This window comes from Sus scrofa, chromosome 10, assembly GCF_054392235.1.
Source record: "Sus scrofa isolate SSC_HxYL_T2T_F1_AM1 chromosome 10, Sscrofa_HxYL_maternal_Yorkshire_Landrace_v2.0, whole genome shotgun sequence".
Classification (NCBI taxonomy): domain Eukaryota; kingdom Metazoa; phylum Chordata; class Mammalia; order Artiodactyla; family Suidae; genus Sus; species Sus scrofa.
Genome location: NC_139392.1, coordinates 22,018,306 through 22,039,780, shown reverse-complemented (window position 1 = coordinate 22,039,780; position 21,475 = coordinate 22,018,306). Strand labels below are relative to the sequence as shown.

The 21,475-nt window shown below is 38.1% G+C and overlaps 2 protein-coding genes across 56 annotated transcripts in view; one reads left to right on the top strand and one right to left on the bottom strand.

The window, feature by feature from the left end:
* The window catches only part of LOC110258817 (uncharacterized), a 270,157-nt gene that overhangs the window by 41,421 nt on the left and 207,261 nt on the right, over positions 1 to 21,475 (bottom strand). The window contains exons 33-34 of one of the 6 annotated variants that reach the window (XR_014817496.1): positions 17,628 to 17,662; positions 6,859 to 11,196 (exon numbers count right to left, since the gene is read on the bottom strand). The exons of 2 other annotated variants lie outside the window; for them this stretch is intronic. The gene's annotated coding sequence lies outside the window, so the exon portion shown is untranslated. Of the gene's footprint in view, positions 1 to 6,858; positions 11,197 to 14,176; positions 17,663 to 19,115; positions 19,215 to 21,475 lie in introns of those variants that run through there. 3 more of the 6 variants (XR_014817498.1, XR_014817497.1, XM_084979326.1) reach the window with 3 other exon arrangements.
* Positions 1 to 21,475, top strand: part of TLR5 (toll like receptor 5) — an 85,356-nt gene that overhangs the window by 61,426 nt on the left and 2,455 nt on the right. The window lies entirely within an intron of this gene.

Below are 21,475 nucleotides of genomic sequence, written 5' to 3'. Positions count from 1 at the left end.
TAAAAGTGGTAAGAGTGGGCATCCTTGTCTTATTCCAGATTTTAGTGGGAAGGCTTTCAACTTTTCTCTATTGAGTATTATATTGGCTGTGGGGGTCATAAATGGCTTTGATTATGTTAAGGAATGTTCCCTCTATACCCACTTTGGTAAGAGTTTTATCATGAATGGATGCTGAATTTTGTCAAATGCTTTTTCTGCATCTATTGAGATGATCATGTGGTTTTTTACTTTTCTTTTGTTAAGATGGTGATCTATGACTGATTGATTTGCCTATGTTGAATCATCCTTGTGAACTTGGGATGGATTCCACATGGTCATGGTGTATGATCTTTTTTATATGTTGTTGGATTTGGTTGGCTACAATTTTGTTGAAAATTTTTGCATCTATATTCATCAAAGATATTAGCATATAAATTTCTTTCTTGGTAGTATCTTTGGTTTGGGTATTAGGGTGGTGGCTTCCTAAATTGTGTCTGGGAGTATTCCTTCTTCAATCTTTTGAAAAAGTTTAGGAAGGATGGGTATAAGCTCTTCTTTGTATGTTTGACAGAATTTGCCCGTGAAGCCATCTGGTCCAGGATTTTTGTTTGTAGGGAGTGTTTTTATTACATATTCAACTTCATTTCTAGTGATCGGTCTGTTCAGTTGATCTATTTCTTCTTGATGCAGTTTCAGTGGGCTGTATGTCACTAGAAAGTTGTCCACTTCTAGGTTGTCAATTGTTATAATTGTTCATAGCCTTCTCTCGTGGTTTTTGTATTGCTGCAGTATCCATTGAGATTTCTCCTTTTTTGTTAACTCAATGAATTTTATGACATTTATAGTTGTACAGTGATCATCACAACCCAACTTTACAGCATTTCCACCCCAAACCCCCATCCCTCCCACGCCCAACCTGTCTCCTTTGGTAACTAAGCTTTTCAAAGTCTTAGTGAGTCAGTATCTGTTCTGCAAAGATGTTCAGAATTTGCCTGTGAAACAAATTCTGTATTTATTTTTTAGACTCCATATATAAGTATAGCATATGACACTGGTGTCTCACTGTCTAACTTCACTTAGAATGGTAATTTCTATGTCCATTCATGTTGTTGCAAATGCCATTATTTCAATCCTTTTTAGTGGCTAACATTCCACTGTGTATATGTAGTACATCTTCTTGATCCACTTCTCTATTGATGGACATTTAGGTTGTTTCCATGTCTTGCCTATTATGTATAGTGCTGCAGTGAACATTGGAGTGCATATATCTTTTCAATTCATGGTTTTCTTTGGATAGATGTCCAGGAGTGGGACTGTAGGATCAAATGGTAATTCATTAGTTTTCTAAGGAATCTCCATACTGTTTTCCACAGTAGTTGCACCAATTTACATTCCCACCAACAGTATAATACAGTTCCCTTTTCTCCACCCCCTCTCCAGTATTTATTGTTTGTAGACTTTTTGATGATGGCCATTCTGGCTGGTGTAAGGTGGTAACTCATAGTAGTTTTGATTCTGAACATCTTTTCATGTGTTTTTTTGGCTGTTTTTGGGCTATTTGTCTTCTTTGGAGAATTGTCTGTTTAGGTTTTCTGCCCCTTTTTTGATGGGGTTGTTTGGGTTTTTTTTGGTATTGAACTGTAGGAGGTGTTTATATATTTTGGAGATTAATCCCTTATAAGTCAAAACTTCATTTGCAAGTGTTTTCTCCCAATCTGTGGGTTGTCTTTTCATTTTGTTTAGGGCTTCCTTTGCTGTGCAAAATCTTTTAATTAAGTCCCATTTGTTTATTTTTGTTTTTGTTGTCATTACTCTAGGAGGTGGATCTGAGATGTTGCTGTGCTTTATGTCAGAGAGTGATCTGCCTATGTTTTCTGCTAAAAATGTTATAGTATCCAGTCTTATATGTTGGTCTTTAATCCATTTCGAGTTTTTGTGTATGGAGTTAGGAAGTGTTCTCATTTCATTCTTTTACATGTACTTGTCCAGTTTTCCCAGCATCACTTACTGGAGGGACTGTCTTTTCTCCATTGTATATTCTTGCCTCCTTTGTCATAGATCAGTTGACCATAGGTGTGTGGGTTTAATTCTGGGCTTTCTATCCTATTCCACTGACTTATATTTCTACTTTTGTGCCAGTATGATATACTGTTTTGATGACTGTAGTTTTGTAGCACAGTCTGAAGACAGGTCAGTCTCTTGGAGACAGCATATTTACGGGTCTTGTTTTTATATCCATTCAGCCAGTCTATGTCTTTTGGTTGGGGCATTTAGTCCATTTACATTTAAGGTAATTATTGATATATATGTTCTTATTGCCATTTTATTAACTGTTCTGGATTTGTTTTTGTTGACCTTTTTCTTCCATTCTTCTCTTGTTCTCATTTCTTGTGATTTGATGACTATTTTTAGTGCTGTATTTGGATTCCTTTTTCTTATTTGTGTATCTACTGTAGATTTTGGGGTTGCGATGACCCTGAAGTTTTGATATAAGAGTCAATATATATACAAGATTGTTTTAAGTTGTCGGTCACTTAATTGCAAGTGATTCTCCACTGTCCTGCATTTGTACCCTCTTCTTTTGATTTCTGATTTTGGTAGCATATTTGTGTGTGGATGATTTCTTACCTTTACTATATGTATGCCTTTACTGGTGAGCCTTGTCATTTGTAATATTTTTGTTTCTAGTTGTGGCCTTTTCTTTTCCATCTAAAGAAGTTTCATTAGTATTTTTGGTAAAGTTGGTTTAATGGTGCTGAATTCTCTTAGCTTTTGTTTGTCTGTAAAGCTTTTGATTCCTTCTTCATATCTGAATGAAAGCCTTCTTAGGTAGAGTAATCTTGGTTGGAGGTTTTTACCTTTCATTGCATTAAGAATATTGTGCCACTCCCTTCTGGCCTGCAGAATTTCTGCTGAAAAAAAAATCTGCCAATAACTTTATCAGGGTTCCTTTGTATATAATTTCTTTTCCCAAGAAAATATTCAATATTGTCTCTTTGTCTTTAATTTTGGTCAGTTTGGTTAATATGCATTTTGGGGTGTTCCTCCTTTTGTTTATTTTATATGGTACTCGTTGTGCTTCCTGGATTTGAGTGATTCCTTTCCCATGCTAGGGAGTTTTTTGGCTATTACCTCTTCAAATATTTTCTCTGCCCCTTTCTCTCTCTCTCCTTCTGCCACCCCTCTAATACAGACGTTAGTGTTTTTAAATTTATCCCAGACTTCTTTTATACTGTCTTCATTTCTTTTCAATTTTTTTTCTCTTTTCTATTCTGCTAAGTGATTTCTACTAGTCTGTCCTCCCCCTCACTTACTTGTTCTTCTGTCTCCTGTATTCTGCTGTTGGTTGCTTCTAGTGAATATTTTATTTCAGTTCTTGTATTTTGCATTCTGCTTGCTTTAATCCTTAAATCTTCTATTTCATTGCATCTAGCTTATTTCCAAGATCTTGAATCATCTTTACAATCATCAGTCTAAAGTCTTCTTCATGGAGGTTGGTATACTCCAGATCACTTAGCTGTTTTTCTGTTTTCTTTTTCTTGCTCCTTTATCTGAGTCATAATTCTCTGCCTTTGCATTTTGTATAGGTTTTTGGTGTGGTCTCCTTTTTGCAGACAGTAGAGTTGTAGCCTCTCTTGCTTCTGATGTCTGCCCCCATATGGCTGAAGTTGGTATGAGGGTTTGCTAAGGCTTCCTAGTAGGAGGGACTGGTGCCTGTAAGTGGAGTTGATTCTTATCTTTCAGGTGGGTGGGGCTTTGTCTTTGAGTGAGATTAGAGGTAGCTGTGTGCCTGGGGGGCTTTAGGCAGCCTGTTTACTGATGGGTGGGGCTGTGTTCCCACCTGGATTATTGTTGGGCCTGGGGTTTCTCAGCCCTGATGTGTGGGGCCAGATTTTTCCAAAATGGCCACCTCTATAGGAGCACATGCTGATAATTATTCACTTTGCCTCCAATGTCCTTTCCCCAGAATGAAGCACAGTCATGCCGTTTTCCCAAGAGATCCTCCGAGTACTGCAGTCAGGTCTGACACAGATTTCTATGGAGTCTCTGCTTTGCCCTGGGACAGAATGGAGTCCATTTCCCCCAGTCCTGTGGAGCTCCTGTGCACAAACCCCACTGGCCCTCAACACCTAATGCTCCAGGGGCTCCTCCTCCCCATGCAAGATCCCCAGGTCTTGGAACCTGACATGGGGCTCAGAACTCTCACTCCTATAAGTGAGTCTCTGTGATACAGTTAGTTTCCAGTCTGTGGGCCACCCATCTAGTAGCTATGGGGTTGTTTATATTGCATAATTGACCCTTCTACCATCTTGATGTGGCCTCCCCTTTGTCTTCTGGAGGAGGATATCTTTTTTGATGGTTTGCTGTCTATTTGGTTGAAGGTTGTTCAGCAGCTGGTTCTAATTTTGTTGATTTTTGCCATTTCTTGGGCCGCTCCCACAGCATATGGGAGGTTCCCAGGCTAGGGGTCTAATCGGAGCTGTAGCTGCCAGCCTACACCAGAGCCACAGCAACACGGGATCCGAGCTGAGTCTGTGACCTACACCACAGCTCATGGCAATGCCAGATTGAGCAAGGGCAGGGATCGAACCCGCAAACTCATGGTTCCTAGTTGGATTCATTAACCACTGCACCACGACAGGAACTCCCTAATTTTGTTGATTTTTATGAGAGAAGATAATCTCCAGTCCATCTACTTCACCATCTTAATCCCATTATCTCTTTTTTATTTCTTGTTTATTGGGTTCATTCCCTCTTCTTGGTGAGTCTAGCCAGAGGTTCATCAACTTTCTTTACCCTTTCAAAAAACCAGCTCTTGGATTTATTGATTTTTTTCTATTGTTTTTCGAATCTATTTTATTGATTTCCTCTCTGACCTTTATGATTTCCTTCCTTTTGCTGACTTTAGGTTTTGTCTGTTCTTCTTTTAGGTGGTGGGTTGTCCATTTTAGATTTTTCTTTTTTGAGGAAGACATGTATTGCTATGAACTTCCCTCTAAGAACTGCTTTTGCAGCATCCCATAGATTTTGAATGTTTGTGTTTTCATTATCACTTGTCTCAAGCTATTTGTAAATTTCTCTTGATTTTTTTCATTGACCCATTGGTTTTTTTAGTAGCATGTTGTTTAATCTCCAAGTAGTCAGTTTTTCTCATTTCTTTTCCTGTAGTTGATTTCTAGTTCGTATCATTGTGGTCAGAGAAGATGCTTGAAATAATGTCTATACTCTTGTATTTGTTGAGGTTAGTTTGTATGTGGTCAATCCTTGAGAATGTTCCATGTGCACTTGAAAAGAATGTATATTGGGTTTTTTTTTTTTTTTGTATTCTGGAAAATATCAGTTATCACTGCTGCCTTATTGGTTTTCTGTCTAGAAGATCTGTTTATGTGAGTGGGGTGTTAAAACCTCCTACTATTATTGTATTCCCATCAACTTCTCCTTTTATGTCTGTTAGTATTTGTTGTATGTATCTGGGTGCTTTTATATTAGGGGCATATATATTGACAAGTATAGTATCATCTTCTTGATGGATAATTTATTAAATAGTGTCATTCTTTTTCTTTATGGCCTGTTTTTAAAAAATTACTCAGTTAATTTTATTAGTTATAGCTGTACAATGATCATCACAACCTGATTTTATAGCATTTCTATCCTTAAAACCCCAGGTCATCTGCCACCCCCAACCTGTCTCATTTGGAAACCATAAGTTTTTCAAAGTCTGTGAGTCAGGATCTGTTTTGCAAAGAAGTTCATTGCGTCCTTTTTTTAGATTCCACATGGAAGTGTAGATTCCACATGTAAGATTCCAGCCTTTGATGTTGGTGTCTCACCATCTGACTGACTTCATTTAGCATGATAATTTCTAGGTCCATCATGTTGCTGCAAATGCCATTATTTCTTTCCTTTCAATGACCGAGTAATATTCCACTGTGTATATATGTAACACATCTTCTTTATCCACTCCACTGTTCATGGACATTTAGGCTGTTTCCATGTCTTGGCTATTGTATACAGTGCTGCAATGAACATTGGAGTACATGTGTCTTTTTGAGCCATGGTTTTCTCTGGCTAGATGTCTAGGAATGGGTCTTTATGGGCCGTTTTAAAGTCTGTTTTGTCTGAGAGGAGCACTGCAACTCCTGACTTCCTGGCCTTTCCATTAGCATGAAATAACTTTTCCATCCCCTTTCAATTTATATGTGTCCTTTGCCCTAAGGTGAGTCTCTTCCAGACATCATGTTGTAGGCTCTTGTTTTTTTACCCAGTCTGCTACTCTATGTCTTTTGATTGGAGCATTCAGTCCATTGAGATTTAAAGTAATTATTGACAAATATATATTTATTGCCATTTCACACCTTGTTTTCCAGTTGATTATATGCTTTGCTTTTGTTCTCTTTCTGGTTGGATGATTTCCTTTTATTTTATGCTTGTGACCTCTTCTGTTTAGTTTCGGTGAATGTATTGTTTGGTTTTGACTTGTGATTGCTCTCTTTTTCAAGTGTGTTAGCCCCTTCCTATATCTGCTTGCTTTAGCCTGATAGTCATGTAGGGCTCAAACACATTCAAAACAAGCAAACAAACAAAAAAAAACTAGATTTTCTTACTTTCCTTCCCCATATTTTCTGATATCTTTTTTTTACATCTTCATGTTTATCCTTTTGCTGTTCCTTGTGTTTACCATTGCTTTTACAACAGGTGGATTTTTTCCTCCTTTTAGATTTACTGACTTATTTAAGTGATTACTTTCTGATTGTGATTTCTGCCATCCTATATCTTCTTCTTTCCTATTTAGAACTTTCAGTATTTCTTTTAAAATGGGTTTAGTATTGCTGTATTCTTTTAGCTTTTTTTTTGTTGGAAAAATTATTTTTCCTTCTATTTTATTATTTTTATTATTATTTATTTTTTATTTTTATTTTTTTTGGTCTTTTTGTCTTTGTTGTTGTTGTTGTTGCTATTTCTTGGGCCGCTCCCGCGGCATATGGAGGTTCCCAGGCTAGGGGTCGAATCGGAGCTGTAGCCACCGGCCTATGCCAGAGCCACAGCAATGCGGGATCCGAGCCGTGTCTGCAACCTACACCACAGCTCACGGCAACACCGGATCGTTAACCCACTGAGCAAGGGCAGGGACCGAACCCGTAACCTCATGGTTCCTAGTCGGATTCGTTAACCACTGCGCCACAACAGGAACTCCTCCTTCTATTTTAAATGCTATTCTTGCTGGGTAGAGTATTCTAGGCTGTAAATTTTTCCCTTTCAGAACTTTGAATACATCTTGCCACTCCTTCTGGCCTGAAGTGTTTCAGTAGGAAAATCAGTTGATAGCATTATGGGGGTTCTCTTATAATTAACTCTGTTTTTCTCTTGCTGCCTTTAGAATCCTCTCCTTACCTTTAACTTTTGCCATGTTTATTATAACATGTCTTAGGCAAGTTTGTTCGGGTTCAGCTTGTTTGGGGCCTTCCGTACTTCCCGTATCTTGATGTCTGTTTCCTTTAAATTTGGAAAGTTTTCAGCCATGATTTCCTCAAATATATTTCCAGTCCCCTTATTCTTTTTCTTCTGGTATCCCTATTTTCCATAGATTGGCCCACTTTATATTTTCTTATACTGCTTCCATGTTTTATTTGGTTTTCTGTCTGCTCTCCTGATTGAGTGATTTCCATTATTCTGTCTTCTAAGTCACTAATTTGTTCCTCTTCATTATTCATCCTGCTCTTCTGTGTCTTTAACTCAGCTTGAGTCTCTGTAAATGAATTTTCTAATTTTTCTTGGCTCCTCTTTATATTTTATAGTGCCCTTATAATATGCATTATTTCATATCTGTTCTTAAGTCCTTCATAAAGTGCTCTTAATTCCTTCAGTATTTTCACTATCTCCTTTTTGAACTTGGTGTTAGACTGTGAGGTCTCTTTCACTGTTTGCTCCTTCAGGGGAATTCTCCTGTTCTTTTAACTGGGAATGGTTCCTGAATTTCTTCATTGTGTGCTTATATTTCTCTTATTCTCCAGAGTACAATCTCACACCCAGCCCCCACCCAAGCATCTCAGGCTGTGGTGTCTGGGGCGGGGGTGGTACCGATGGTTTTTTGAGCACTCTGTCTCTGCTTTGCCTATCTCAGTCTGGCTGCTGTGCTCTTCTCCAGGGCTTTGGGGTTCCCTCTGTGTCTTGGCTGATCTGTCAGTTAGATGACCTGCCAGGGTGCGGATTCCTTTCCTCTTTCATAGCTCCCTCTCAAGAGTGCTGCTCCCATCCTGATACCTCTTTTTTCTCTTTTTCTTCCATTTGTTCTACCCAGTTATGTGGAGGGTTTCTTATTCTTTTTGGAAGTGTAAGGTTTTCTGACAATGTTCAGTAGATGTTCCATTCAAACAGTTCTACATACAATTTTTTTTTGGATGTGTTTGTGGGAGAAGGTGTGCACCATTTCTTACTCCTCTGCCATCTTAATCCTGCTCTCCTTCACTTTGTGATATACAAAATACCCCAGAAATCCAAGTTTGCTTTATTGTTATAAAACCAAATAAATATAATTCATAACATTAAAGTTATTATAGGAGAGGGATTATGAGATAAGATGGTGAAGAAGGCCTTGAGCTCACCTCCTCTCATGAAAACACCAAAAGCACAACCCTTCAACAGCCATCAGGCAAAGACTGGACCTACCAAAAAAGATATTCTATATCCAAAGCCAAAGAATAAGCCACAGTGAGATGGTATAAGGGGGTGTTTTCACAATAAAATCACATCCTATATCTACCAAGCAGGTGACCCACACACTGGAAAATAATTATATTGTAAGAGGTTCTCCCATAGGAATAAGCATTCTCAACCCCCCATCAGGCTCCACAGCCTGGGGGTCTGGCATCAGGAACAGAAACTCCCAGGGCATTTGGCTTTAAAGACCAGTGGGTCTTGAGTGTAGGAGCTCCATACGACTGGAAGAAAGGGAGACTCCATTCCTAGAGGGTGCACACAGGCTTTCAGGTGCACTGGGATACAAAGCAAAGCAGTGACTCTATAGGAGCCTGGGCCAGAACTACTTGCAGGTGTTGGAGTCTCCTGGGATACTGTGGCTCACTGTGGAGACAAAGACACTGGTGTAAGAGGCCCCAGGGAACATTTTCCAGTGTGGTCTCTCCTGGAGATTGTCATCTCGGCACTGAGGCCTGGCCATACCCAACCACCTGCAGGTCCAGGGCTGGAATGCTTCAGCCAAATGAAAGGGTGAAAACACTGCTGCACCAATCAGCAGATGGGCTGCCTAAAGACTTCCTGAGCCCAGAGCTGCTTCTAAATATACCCCTTGATTCAGCCCTGTGGATCAGAGGGACAAGATCCAGGTTCACCTAACAGTGGGAAGGTACCAGTTTGTCTCATTAGGAAGATTTCACAAGCCCCTGGACCAACTTCACCCACTGGGGGGGGGGGGGGAAGCAGACAAAAGCAGCAAGAGGAACTACAATCCTGCAGCCTGCAGAATGGAGACCACAAACAGAAAGTTAGACAAAATGAGACAACAGAGAAATAATGCTTCAAGCTCAGGAACAAGATAAAATACCAGAAGAATAACTAAATGAAGATAGGTAATATATCTGCAATAGAATTCAGAGTACAGATAGTAAAGAAGATCCAAGAGCTAGGAGAAAGAATGGAGGCACAGACTGAGAAAATACAAGAAATGTTTAACAAAGAGCTAGAAGACTTTTTTTTTTCATATCTTATAGAATTTTGTTTAATTTCAGTATTATTTAGAAAAGTTGACACCTTGTGTTTTTGTTTTCACAGAGGAGGGCCATTATAAGGAAAGGCTTAGGTTCAGTTATTACACTAAGGCAGCACATTGGAATATTCTTTAAAGAACAAATATCTTAATCTTCTGTAGTATTATTAAGTATAGTGGGCTTTTATGCATGATTTGATTTTTTAACTTTTTGGAATTGTCTCATTCAAACTTGGGGTCATTAAAACCTAATGCTTTGGGTGCTTCCATAAGAGCTAGAAGACTCTGAGAGAACAGAGATGAACAATACAATAACCGAAATAAGAAATTACACTAGAAGGAATAAATAGCAGAATAAATGAGGCATAAGAACAAAGAAGGGAGCTGGAAGACATGTTGGTGGAAATCACTGCCACAGAACAGAATAAAGAAAAAAGACTGAAAAGAAATGAAGACAATCTAAGAGACCTCTGGGACAACATGAAATGCACCAATGTTCATATTAAAGGAGTCCCAGAAGAAGAGGAAGAGAGAAAGGGCCTGAGAAAATATCTGAAGAGGAGATAATAGCTTAAAACTTCCCTAACATGGGAAAGTAAACACTCAAGTCCAAGAGGCTCAGAGCATCACATAGGAGATAAACTCAGGAGGAACAAGCTGAGACACATATTAGTCAAGTTGACAAGAATTAAAAACAAAACGTCAAAATCTTCAAGGGAAAAGCAACAAATAACATACAAGGGAATCCTCATAAGATTATCAGCTGATTTTTCAGCAGAAACTCTGAAGGCCAGAAGGAAGTGGAATGATATATTTAAAGCAATGAAAGGGAAAAAAATAACCAAAAGCACTTTATCCAGCCAGGCTCTCATTCAGACTCAATGGAGAAATCAAAAGCTTTACAGACAAGCAAAAGCTGACAGAATTCAGCACTGCCAAATCAGATTTACAACAAATGCTAAGAGAACTTCTCTAGGCAGGAAAAAAAAAAAAGGCCATAACTAGAAACAAGAAATTTATGAATGGGAAAGCTCACTGGTAAAAGCAAACATGCAGTGAAGGTAGGTAATCGTCTATACACAAATACGATATTAAAGCCAGCAATCATGAGAAAAGGAGAGTACAAATGCAGGATATTGGAAATGTATTTGAAATTAAGAGAACAGCAACTAAAATCAATCTTTTGTATATATAGACTGCTATATCAAAACCTCATGGGAACTGCAAACCAAAACTTCTAAGATACACACACAAAAAGAAAAAGCAATCCAAACATAACATGATAGTCATCAAATCACAAAAGAGGACAAAAAATGAAGGGAAGAAAAAAGTACTACAAAAACAAATCCAAAGCAGTTAACAAAACCACAATAAAAACATACATATCAGAGTCCCTGGTGGCTCAGTGGGTTATGGAACCAGTGTTGTCACTGCTGTTGCTTGGGTTGCTGCCATGGCACAGGTTTGATTCCTGGCCAGGGAACTTCTGTATGCTACCAGGGGAGAGCCAAAAACAAAAACAAATTAAAACATACATACTGATAATTATCTTGAATGTAGGTAGATTAAATGCTCTAACCAAAAGACACAGACTGGTTGAATAGATACAAAAACAAGACTAGTATATATGCTGTCTACAAACGAGCTATTTCAGAGCTAGGGATAAGACTGAAAGTGGGGGGACAGAAAAAGGTACTTCATGCAAATGGAAACAAAATCTTGAATAGCAACTCCTATCAGACAAAACAGACTTTGAAGACTATTCCAAGAGACAAAGAATCATAGTGATCAAGGGATCAATCCAAGAAGATATGACAAGTGTAAATATATATGCATTTAACAAAGGAGCAATCAACAGCAACCCAGTAATAATGGGAGATTTTAAACCTCCTGCTTACATCAGTGGACAGATCATCCAGACAGAAAATCAGTAAGAAAACAGCCCTTAAATGATACATTAGACAAGAGATCATAAGTGATATTTATAGAACAAACATTCTATCCAAAAGCAGCAGAATATACATTATTTTCAAGTGCATATGGAACATTCTCCGGGAAAGATCACATGCTGCGCCACAAACCTAGCTTAAGTAAATTTCAATAAATTGAAATTATATCAAGCATCTTTTCTGACCACAATGCTATAGATTAGAAATAAAACAACCCCATCAAAAAATGGGCAGAAGATCTAAACAGACAGTTCTCCAAAGAAGACGCACGGATGGCCAAAAAACACATGAAAAGATGTTCAAGATCACTAGTTATTAAAGACTTGCAAATCAAAACTACTATGAGGTACCACCTTACACTGGCCAGAATGGCCATCATCAAAAAGTCTACAAACAGTAAGTGCTGGAGAGGGTTTGGAGAAATGGAACCCTATTACGCTGTTAGTGGGGATGTAAATTGGTGCAACCACTATGGAAACAGTAAGGAGATTCCTCAAAAGGTTAAAAATAGAATTACCATTTGATCCAACAGTCCCACTCCTGGGCATTTACCCAGAGAGAACTATGACTCAAAAAGACACATGTACTCCAGTGTTCATTGCAGCACTCTATACAATAGAGTATAGAAACAAACTAAATGTCCATCAACAGAGGAGTGGATCAAGAAGATGTAGTACATATACACCACGGAATATTTCTCAGCCATTAAAAGGAAAGAAATAACAGCATTTGCAGCAACACGGATGACCTAGAAATTATCATGCTAAGTGAAGTCAGTCAGACAACGAGATGGCAACATCAAATGCAATCACATACATGTGGAATCTAAAAAAAAAAGACACAATGAACTTCTCTGCAGAACAGATCCTGACTCACAGGCTTTGAAAAACTTAGGATTTCCAAATGAGACAGGTTAGGGGGTGGGGGGATGCACTGAGTGTTTGGGATGGAAATGCTATAAAATTTGGTTGTAATGACAGTTATACAACTATAAATGTAATAAAATTCAATGAGAAATAATAAAAAAGACTACTACAAGCAACTATATGCCAATAAAACAGACAAACTAGAAGAAATGGACATATTCTTAGAAAAGTACAATCATCCTAAGACTAAACCAAGATGAAATAGAAAAGATCAATGGACAAATCACAAGTACTGAAATTGAAACTGTGACTAAATTCTTCCAACAGAAAAGAAAAGTCCAGGACCAGATGGCTTCACAGGAGAATTCCATTAAAAATTTTGAGAAGTGGGAGTTCCCATCGTGGTGCAGTGGTTAATGAATCTGACTAGGAACCATGAGGTTGTGGCTTCGGTCCCTGCCCTTGCTCAGTGGGTTAACGATTCGGTGTTGCCGTGAGCTGTGGTGTAGGTTGCAGACGCAGCTTGGATCCCGCGTTGCTGTGGCTCTGGCATAGGCCAGTGGCTACAGCTCCGATTCAACCCCTAGCCTGGGAACCTCCATATGCTGCGGGAGCGGCCCAAAGAAATAGCAAAAAGACAAAAACAAAACAAAACAAAAACAATTTTGAGAAGTGTTAACACCTATCCTTCTGAAACTGTTTCCAAAAATTTCAGAGGAAGGAACACTCCCAAACTCATTTTATGAGGTCACCATCACCCTGATACCAAAACCAGACAAAGATACCAAAAAAAAAAAAAAAAAAAGAAAAAAATTTACCCAGGCCAATATCACTGATGAACATAAGACACAAAACTCTCAAAAAAAATACTGGCAAACAGAATCCAACAATACATGAAAAGCACTGTACACCATGATCGAGTGGGATTTATCCCAGGGATGCAAGGATGTTTGACTATCTGTCAATCAGTCAGTGTGATACACCACATTAACAATCTGAAGAGTAAAAACCATATGATCCTCTCAAGAGATGCAGAAAAAGCTTTTGACAAATTTCAACAAACATTTCTGATAAAAACCCTCCAGAAAGTGGCCATAGAGGGAACCTACCTCAACTTAATAAAGGCCATTTATGACAAACGCACAGCTAACACCATTCTCAATGGTGAAAAGGTGAAAGAATTCCCACTCAGATCAGGAACAAGACAAGGATGTCCACTCCCACCACTACTATTCAACATAGTTTTGGAAATCCTAGCCATGGCAATCAGAACAGAAAAAGAAATAAAGGAAATCCAAATTGAAGAGGAAGGAGTAAAATTATCACTGTTTGTAGAGGACAGGATACTCTATCTAGAAAATACTAAAGATGCTACCAGAAAATTGTTAGAGCTCATCAATGAATTTGGTAAAACTGCAAGATACAAAATTAATACACAGAACTACTCAGCCACAAAAAAGAACAAAGTAATGCCATCTGCAACAATATGGATGGAACTAGAGCTTTCATACTGACTGAAGTTTATCAGAAAGAGAAAGACAAATACCATATGATATCACTCACATCCGGAACCTAGTATATGGCACAAATGAACCTATCTACAGAAAAGAAACAAACTCATGGACACAAAGAACAGACTTGTGGTTTGCCAAGGGGGAGGGGGAGGGAATGGGCGGTTGAGGTAAGTAGATGCAAACTATAGCAACTGGAGTGGATAAGCAATGAGATCACACTATACAGCCTAGGGAACTATAATCACTTCTGATGGAGGATAATGTGAGAGAATGTACATATATGTATGACTGGGTCACTTTGGTGTACAGCAGAAATGGATAGAACACTGTAAATCAACTATAGTAAAATTGTAAATGTTAGCTATAAAAAAGCAAAATTAATACACAGAAATCTACCACATTTCTATATACTAACAATGAAAGATCAAAAAGAAAATTTAGGGAAACCATCCCACTTCCCATTGCATCAAAAAGAATAAAATACCTAGGAATAAACCCACCTAAAGAGACAAAGGATCTGTACTCCGAAACTATAAGACACCAATGAAAGAAAACGAAGATGACATAAATAGATGGAAAGGATACACCACGGTTTTGGATTGGAAGAATCAATACTGTCAAAAATGACTATACTACCAATGGCAATCTACAGATTCAATGCAATCCCTATCAAACTACCGAGGACATTAGTCACAGAACTAGAACAAAATATTTTCAAGCTTGTTTGGAAGCACAAAAGACCCAGAACAGCCAAAGCCATCTGAGACAGAAAACTGGATCTGGAGGAAGCACGCTACCTGTCTTTAGACTACAAAGCTACATTCAACAAAACAGTTTTGTAACAGCACAAAAACAGAAATATAGATCAGTGGAACAAGAAAGAAAGCCCAGAATTAAACCCACACACCTATGGTCAACTAATCTATAACAAAGGAGGCAAGAATATACAATGGAGAACTGACAGTCCCTTCAATAAGTGGTGCTAGGAAAGCTGGACAGCTACATGTAATAGTTTGAAATTAGATCACACCCTAACACTATACACAAAAATAAACTCAAAATGGATTTAAGACCTAAATATAAGACCCTTAGAGGAAAACATAGGTTGAACACTCTCTGACAAAAACCACAGCACTATCTTCTCAGACCCACATTCTAGAATAATGACAATAAAAACAGAAGTAAACAAATGGGACCTAATAAACTTAAAAGTTTTTGCACAGCAAAGGAAACCCTAAACAAAACAAAAAGGCAACCGACAGAATGGTACAAAATACTTTCAAATGAAGCAACTGACAAGTCATTTGGACTGAATCTCCAAAATATATAAACACTTCATGCAGCTCAATACCAAAAAAAACAAACAACCCCATCAAAAAAAGGGCAGAAGATCTAAACAGACAATTCTCCAAAGAAGACATACAGATGGCCCCCAAAAAACCATGAAAAGATGTTCCACATCACTCATTATTAGAGAAATGCAAATCAAAACCACTATGAGTTACCACCTTACACCAGCCAGAATGGCCATCATCAAAAAGTCTACAAACAGTAAGCGCTGGAGAGGGTGTGGAGAAAAGGAATCCCTTTTACAATGCTGATGTTAATGTAATTTGGTGTGCCCACTATGGAAACAGGATGGAGATTCCTCAAACTGTAAATAGAATTACCATTTGATCCAGGAATCCCATTCCTGGGTACCTATTCAAAAAACCATGACTCGAAAAGATACATGTACCCCAGTGTTCACTGCAGCACTATTTACAATAGCCAAGACATGGAAGCAAGCTAAATGTCCACAGACAGAGGAGTGGATAAAGAAGATGCGGTGCATACGCGCAACGGAATATTCCATAAAAAGGATTGAAATAATGGTATTTGTGGCAACATGGATGGACCTAGAAATTATGTCAAGTGAAGTTAGACAGTGAGACACAAACGTCATATGCTATCACTTATATGTGGAACCTAAAAAAAAAGGACAATGAACTAATCTACAGTACAGAAACTGACTCACAAAGTTTGAAAAAGCGATGGTTACTAAAGGAGACAGGTTAGGTGGGAAGGGATGGGCTGGGCGTCTGGGATAGCAATGTAAAATTGGGTTATGATGATGGTTGTACAACTATGTAATAAAATTCACTGAGTTAAAAAAAATAATAAAAGGAATACTCACAAACCATTCTTTGAGGACATTATTGCCCTGCTACCAGAACCAGACAAAGATAACCAAAAAAAAAAAAAAAAAAAAAATTACCCAGGCCAATATCACTGATGAACATAAGACACAAAACTCTCAAAAAAATACTGGCAAACAGAATCCAACAATACATGAAAAGCACTGTACACCATGATCGAGTGGGATTTATCCCAGGATTTTTCTTTCTTTCTTTCTTTTTTTTTTGGTCTTTTTGTCTTTTGTTGTTGTTGTTGTTGTTGTTGCTATCTCTTGGGCCGCTTCTGCGGCACATGGAGGTTCCCAGGCTAGGGGTTGAATCGGAGCTGTAGCCACCGGCCTACGCCAGAGCCACAACAACGTGGGATCCAAGCTGCGTCTGCAACCTACACCACAGCTCATGGCAACGCTGGATCGTTAACCCACTGAGCAAGGGCAGGGACCGAACCCATGACCTCATGGTTCCTAGTCGGATTCGTTAACCACTGCGCCACAACGGGAACTCCGATGCAAGGATTTTTCAATAGATGGAGAAAAAGCTTCTGACAAAATCACTAAACAGTTATGATAAAAAAAAAAAAAACTCTGCAGAAAAGTGGGCAGAGGGAACCTTCAACTTAATAAAGGCCATCTATGACAAACCCACAGCTAACATTAAACTCAATGGTGAAAAGGTGAAAGCAGGAAGAATCAGGGACGTACCCCTTCGCCACTGTTATTCAACATAGTTTTTGAAGTCCTAGCCATGGCGATGAAGGAAAAAGAAATCCAAATTGGAAAAGAAGTAAAACTATCACTCTTTGCAGATGACATGATACTATACCTAGATAATCCTAAAGATGCTACATGAAAATTGGTGGAGCTCATCAATGAATTTGGTAAAGTTGCAGGCTACTTTACCAAAACTAATGCACAGAAATCTCTTGCATTTCTATACAATAGCAAAAGAGCAGAAAGAAAAATTAAGGAAACAATCCCACTTACCACTACATCAAAAAGAATAAAATACCTAGGAATAAACCTACTAAGGAGCCAAAAACTTATACTATGAAAACTCTAAGATATGAATGAAAGAAACAGAGGATGACACAAACAGATGAAAAGATATATCATGCTCCTGGACTGGAAGAATCAGTATTGTCAAAATGACTATACTACCCAAGGCAATCTACAAATTCAATGCAATCCCTATAAAATAACCAATGGCATTTTTCACAGAACTGGAACAACAAAAAAAAAACTTTCGTATGGAAACACAAAAGACCCTGGACAGCCAAAGCAATCCTGAGAAAGAATAATGGAGCTAGAGGAATCAGGCTCCCTGACTTCAGACTATACTACAAAGCTAAGCTATAGTTATCAAAACAGCAATACAGCTTAATGGGAAAGGATAGAAAGCTGAGAAATAAACCCACGTACCTTTGGTCGATTAATCTATGGCAAGAGGCAAGAACCTACAACGGAGAAAATAAGGTCTTCAATAAGTGGGAGAAATAGACGGCTCTAAGTAAAAAATGAATAGATTTTAAAAAGCATGTGATAAAATTCAGCATACTACTACAACAAAAACTCCCAGCAAACTAGGGATAAAATTCCTTAATGTGATAAAGGCAATCTTAAATGAACATAGAGTAAGCACAATCTTAATGGTAAATCTCTCATGCCAGCTATCTTCACTTTTTATTTTGTTTGCCATGCTCATGCCATGTGGAAGTTCCTGGGCCAGGGATCAAACCTGCTCCTCAGCAGCAGCCTCAGCAGTGACAATGCCAGATCCTTAACCTGCTGAGCCACCAGGGAACTCCCGAAAATCAATATTTAAAAATTAGTTGAAAGAATGTATGTGTGTGTATGTATGTATATATATATATATATATATAAAACCACTGAGTCACTTTGCTCTATAGCAGAAATTGGCCCAACACTGTAAATTGACTGACTATACCTTAATAAAAATATTAAAAAATAAAAATTAAATTTGAAAGCTTTTTCATAGCAAAAGAAACCATTAAAAAAAATGAAAAGGCAACCCACAGAATGGGAGAAAGCTTTTGCAAATGACTCAACCGACAAAGGTTTCATCTCCAAAAGATACAAACAACCCATACAACTCAACAACAACAACAAAAAACCCAATTGAAAAATGGGCAGAAGACCTTAATAGACATTTCACCAAAGAAGACATACAGATGTCAAGCAGGCATATGAAAAAATGCTCAACATCACTAATTATTAGAGAAATGCAAATCAAAACTATTATGATGTACCACCTTACACTAGTCAGAATGGCCATCATCAAAAAGTCTACAAACAGTAAATACTGGAGAGGATGTGGAGAAAAGGGAACCCTATTACACCACTAGTGGGAATGTAAACTGGTGCAACCACTAAGGGGAAACAGTATGGAAATACCTCAAAAACTAAATACAGAACTACCATATGATATAGCAAGCCCACTCTTGGGCACATATCCAGACAAAACTTTCACTGAAAAAGATACATGCACCCACATGTTCACTGCAGCACTATTCACAATAGCCAAGGCATGGAAACAACCTAAATGCCCATCGATGGATGAATGCATTAGGAAGATGTGATACATACACACAATGGAATACTACTAGCAATAAAAAGAAAAAATAATGCCATTCGCAGCAACGTGGATGGAAACAGAGACTCTCATACTGAATGAAGTAAGTCAGAGAAAGACAGACCATATGATATCTTTTATATGTGGAGTCTAAAACATGGCTCAAACGATCTAAAGATGCTCTACATCTTTAGTCACCACAGATATTAAAATAAAATCAGAGGACAGTAGCAACACTGGCTTATTCGAACTTGGGCAACTGGACACCCACTGAAGGCGGATGACTCACTATAATGAAGGGCTGCCTTCTTACTGACCAGTTCTGAAGAGAAAACAAAATGCAAGTCTGGCTTCCAGCAGGTCTGGGTCTGGCTGACACATCTGACTTCATCGGTATGGACCTCTTTTTCTTGCTCCTAAGGAAGAAGTCAGAAAAACCTCCTAGAAGAGATGACTCTTAAGCTTCATGCTGAAAGATTATTTGCCAGGAAGTCAGAGCAAGAAAAGCATCAGAAGTGCAAGGACTAGCATCCAGCCAGAGACATGCAACAGTAGTATTTCAGGGCTGGGACCAGGAAGCCCAAGAAATAAGATAAGCAGGGGATGGGACAGGTGGGACCTTGTGGGCTGCCTCAGAAACCCTGGACTTTATCCTCTATCATAATGGAGTCATAGGTTCTACCCTTTGGTCCAGATCTGGACCAAATCTCACCATGCAAACTGTATTATCCATTTATTTTTCACTGACTCAAATATACTTCAATGAACAAAAAAATAAAAAATAAAATATGGCACAAATGATCTACTGACAAAACAGAAAAGATCATGGATATGTAGGACAGACTAACGTTTGCTGGGGGGGAGCAGGAGGGTGTGGGATGGATTGGGAGTCTGGGGTTAGTGGATGAAAACTCTTCCATTTGGAGCGGACAGGCAATGAGATCCTGCTGTATAGGACAGAGAACTATATATCTAATCACTTGTGATGGAACATGATGGAGGATAATATGAGAAAAAGAAGATATATATATATATATATATATGTATGACTGGGTTACTTTGCTGTATAGCAGAAATTGACATAACTTTGTAAATCAATCATGATAAAAAATTTTTTAAATGTCAAATTAGACATGTGTGACACATATATTTACACTCATGAAATCACCACACTTAAGAAAATAGTCATCACCTCTAAAAATAAATAAATAAATTGTATTTGAATATAAAAGAAACAAGACAAAAAAAATAAATGAAAGATAGTATTTATAACTGCATCAAAGGTAAGAACTACTGCTATAAGTAGCCCTATAGCTAACATAAAAAAATATCATAAATTCTATGGAGAATATTTTAAAACTTGAGAGATGTTAAAAATGATCTAAATGGAGAAACATGCCATGGCTCCATGGTTTGGAAGATTTGCTTCTGTAAATCTGTCACATCTCCCGAGAGTCAATATAATGCCAATAAAATGTAATGGCATCTGACAAGACAATCCTGTAATTTAGATGGAATTCCAAAAGCAAAAGATTAGCTAAGCCAATCAAGACCCCAAAACAAGGTAGGAAGACGTGTAGTACCTGATACCAAGACTTATTTTAATAGTATTGTAATAGATGATAAGATATTGGCCCAAATGTAAATAAGATATCCAAAGGAAAGAAGAGAAGACCCAGAAATACCTTCACTCAGAGCTCGAGATGATATATGACCGAGGTAGAACCAAAGATCAATGTGGCAATGGATTTTTCACCAAACAGTGATGGAGAATTACAAGTACATATGAAGATAAATGAAACTGGAGTCTTATTTAAAACTATACCCAGAAATCAAGTTTAGGTGAGAATTAAAGACCTCGATGTGAAAGGTAAACCCCTAATGCTTACAGAAGACACTTTGGGAGATGTCTTTATGATCTTACAGTAGAAAAGGACTTAAACACGACACAAAAAATACCTAGATTTAAAGAAAAAGATCGCTAGATTCACCTACATTAAAATAAGTTTGGTTCATAAACCAAAGTAAGTCAAAAGGAATAGGAAAAGTCATTTGTAACACATTTAACATATAATGAGCTAATATCCAAAATAGAGAACTACTACAAACCAAAAAGAAAATCAGAAATAGATTTTGTCCCAGTAGGAAAAAAAAAATGGTCAGAAGACTTGAACAGGAACTTCACAAGAGGAAATCAAAAAGGCCAATAAATACATGAAAAAGTGCTTCACCTCATTAATAATTTAAGGAACACTAATTGCAACCACAGTGATATACTAGATTATCGGACTGGCAAGTAACAATACTAGCAACAATTTCAGTCTGAAAATAACAAGTTTTGGTAAAGATACGAAGCAACAGAAACTTTCATGCCATGCTGGAAGGAGTAGAGATTGGTACAACCACTTAAATACTGTTTGCCATTTCTCTAATAAAAGTCAAAGAGGCATCTTCCCTAATAATATACACTTGCAATTTAACTCCTCCAGAGTAAACTGGTTCTGCAGAGACCTGAGCCCTGAGCCCTGAGCCCTGAGGCTGAGGTTCTCAAAGTGGGGTTCTCCCACTGGCTTCTCAGCTTCACCTGAGATCTTGTCAGAATGCAATTTCCAGGGTCCCCTCCCAGACCTGCTGAATCAGAACATCTGGGCTTGAGGCCCAGTTATACATGCTTTAA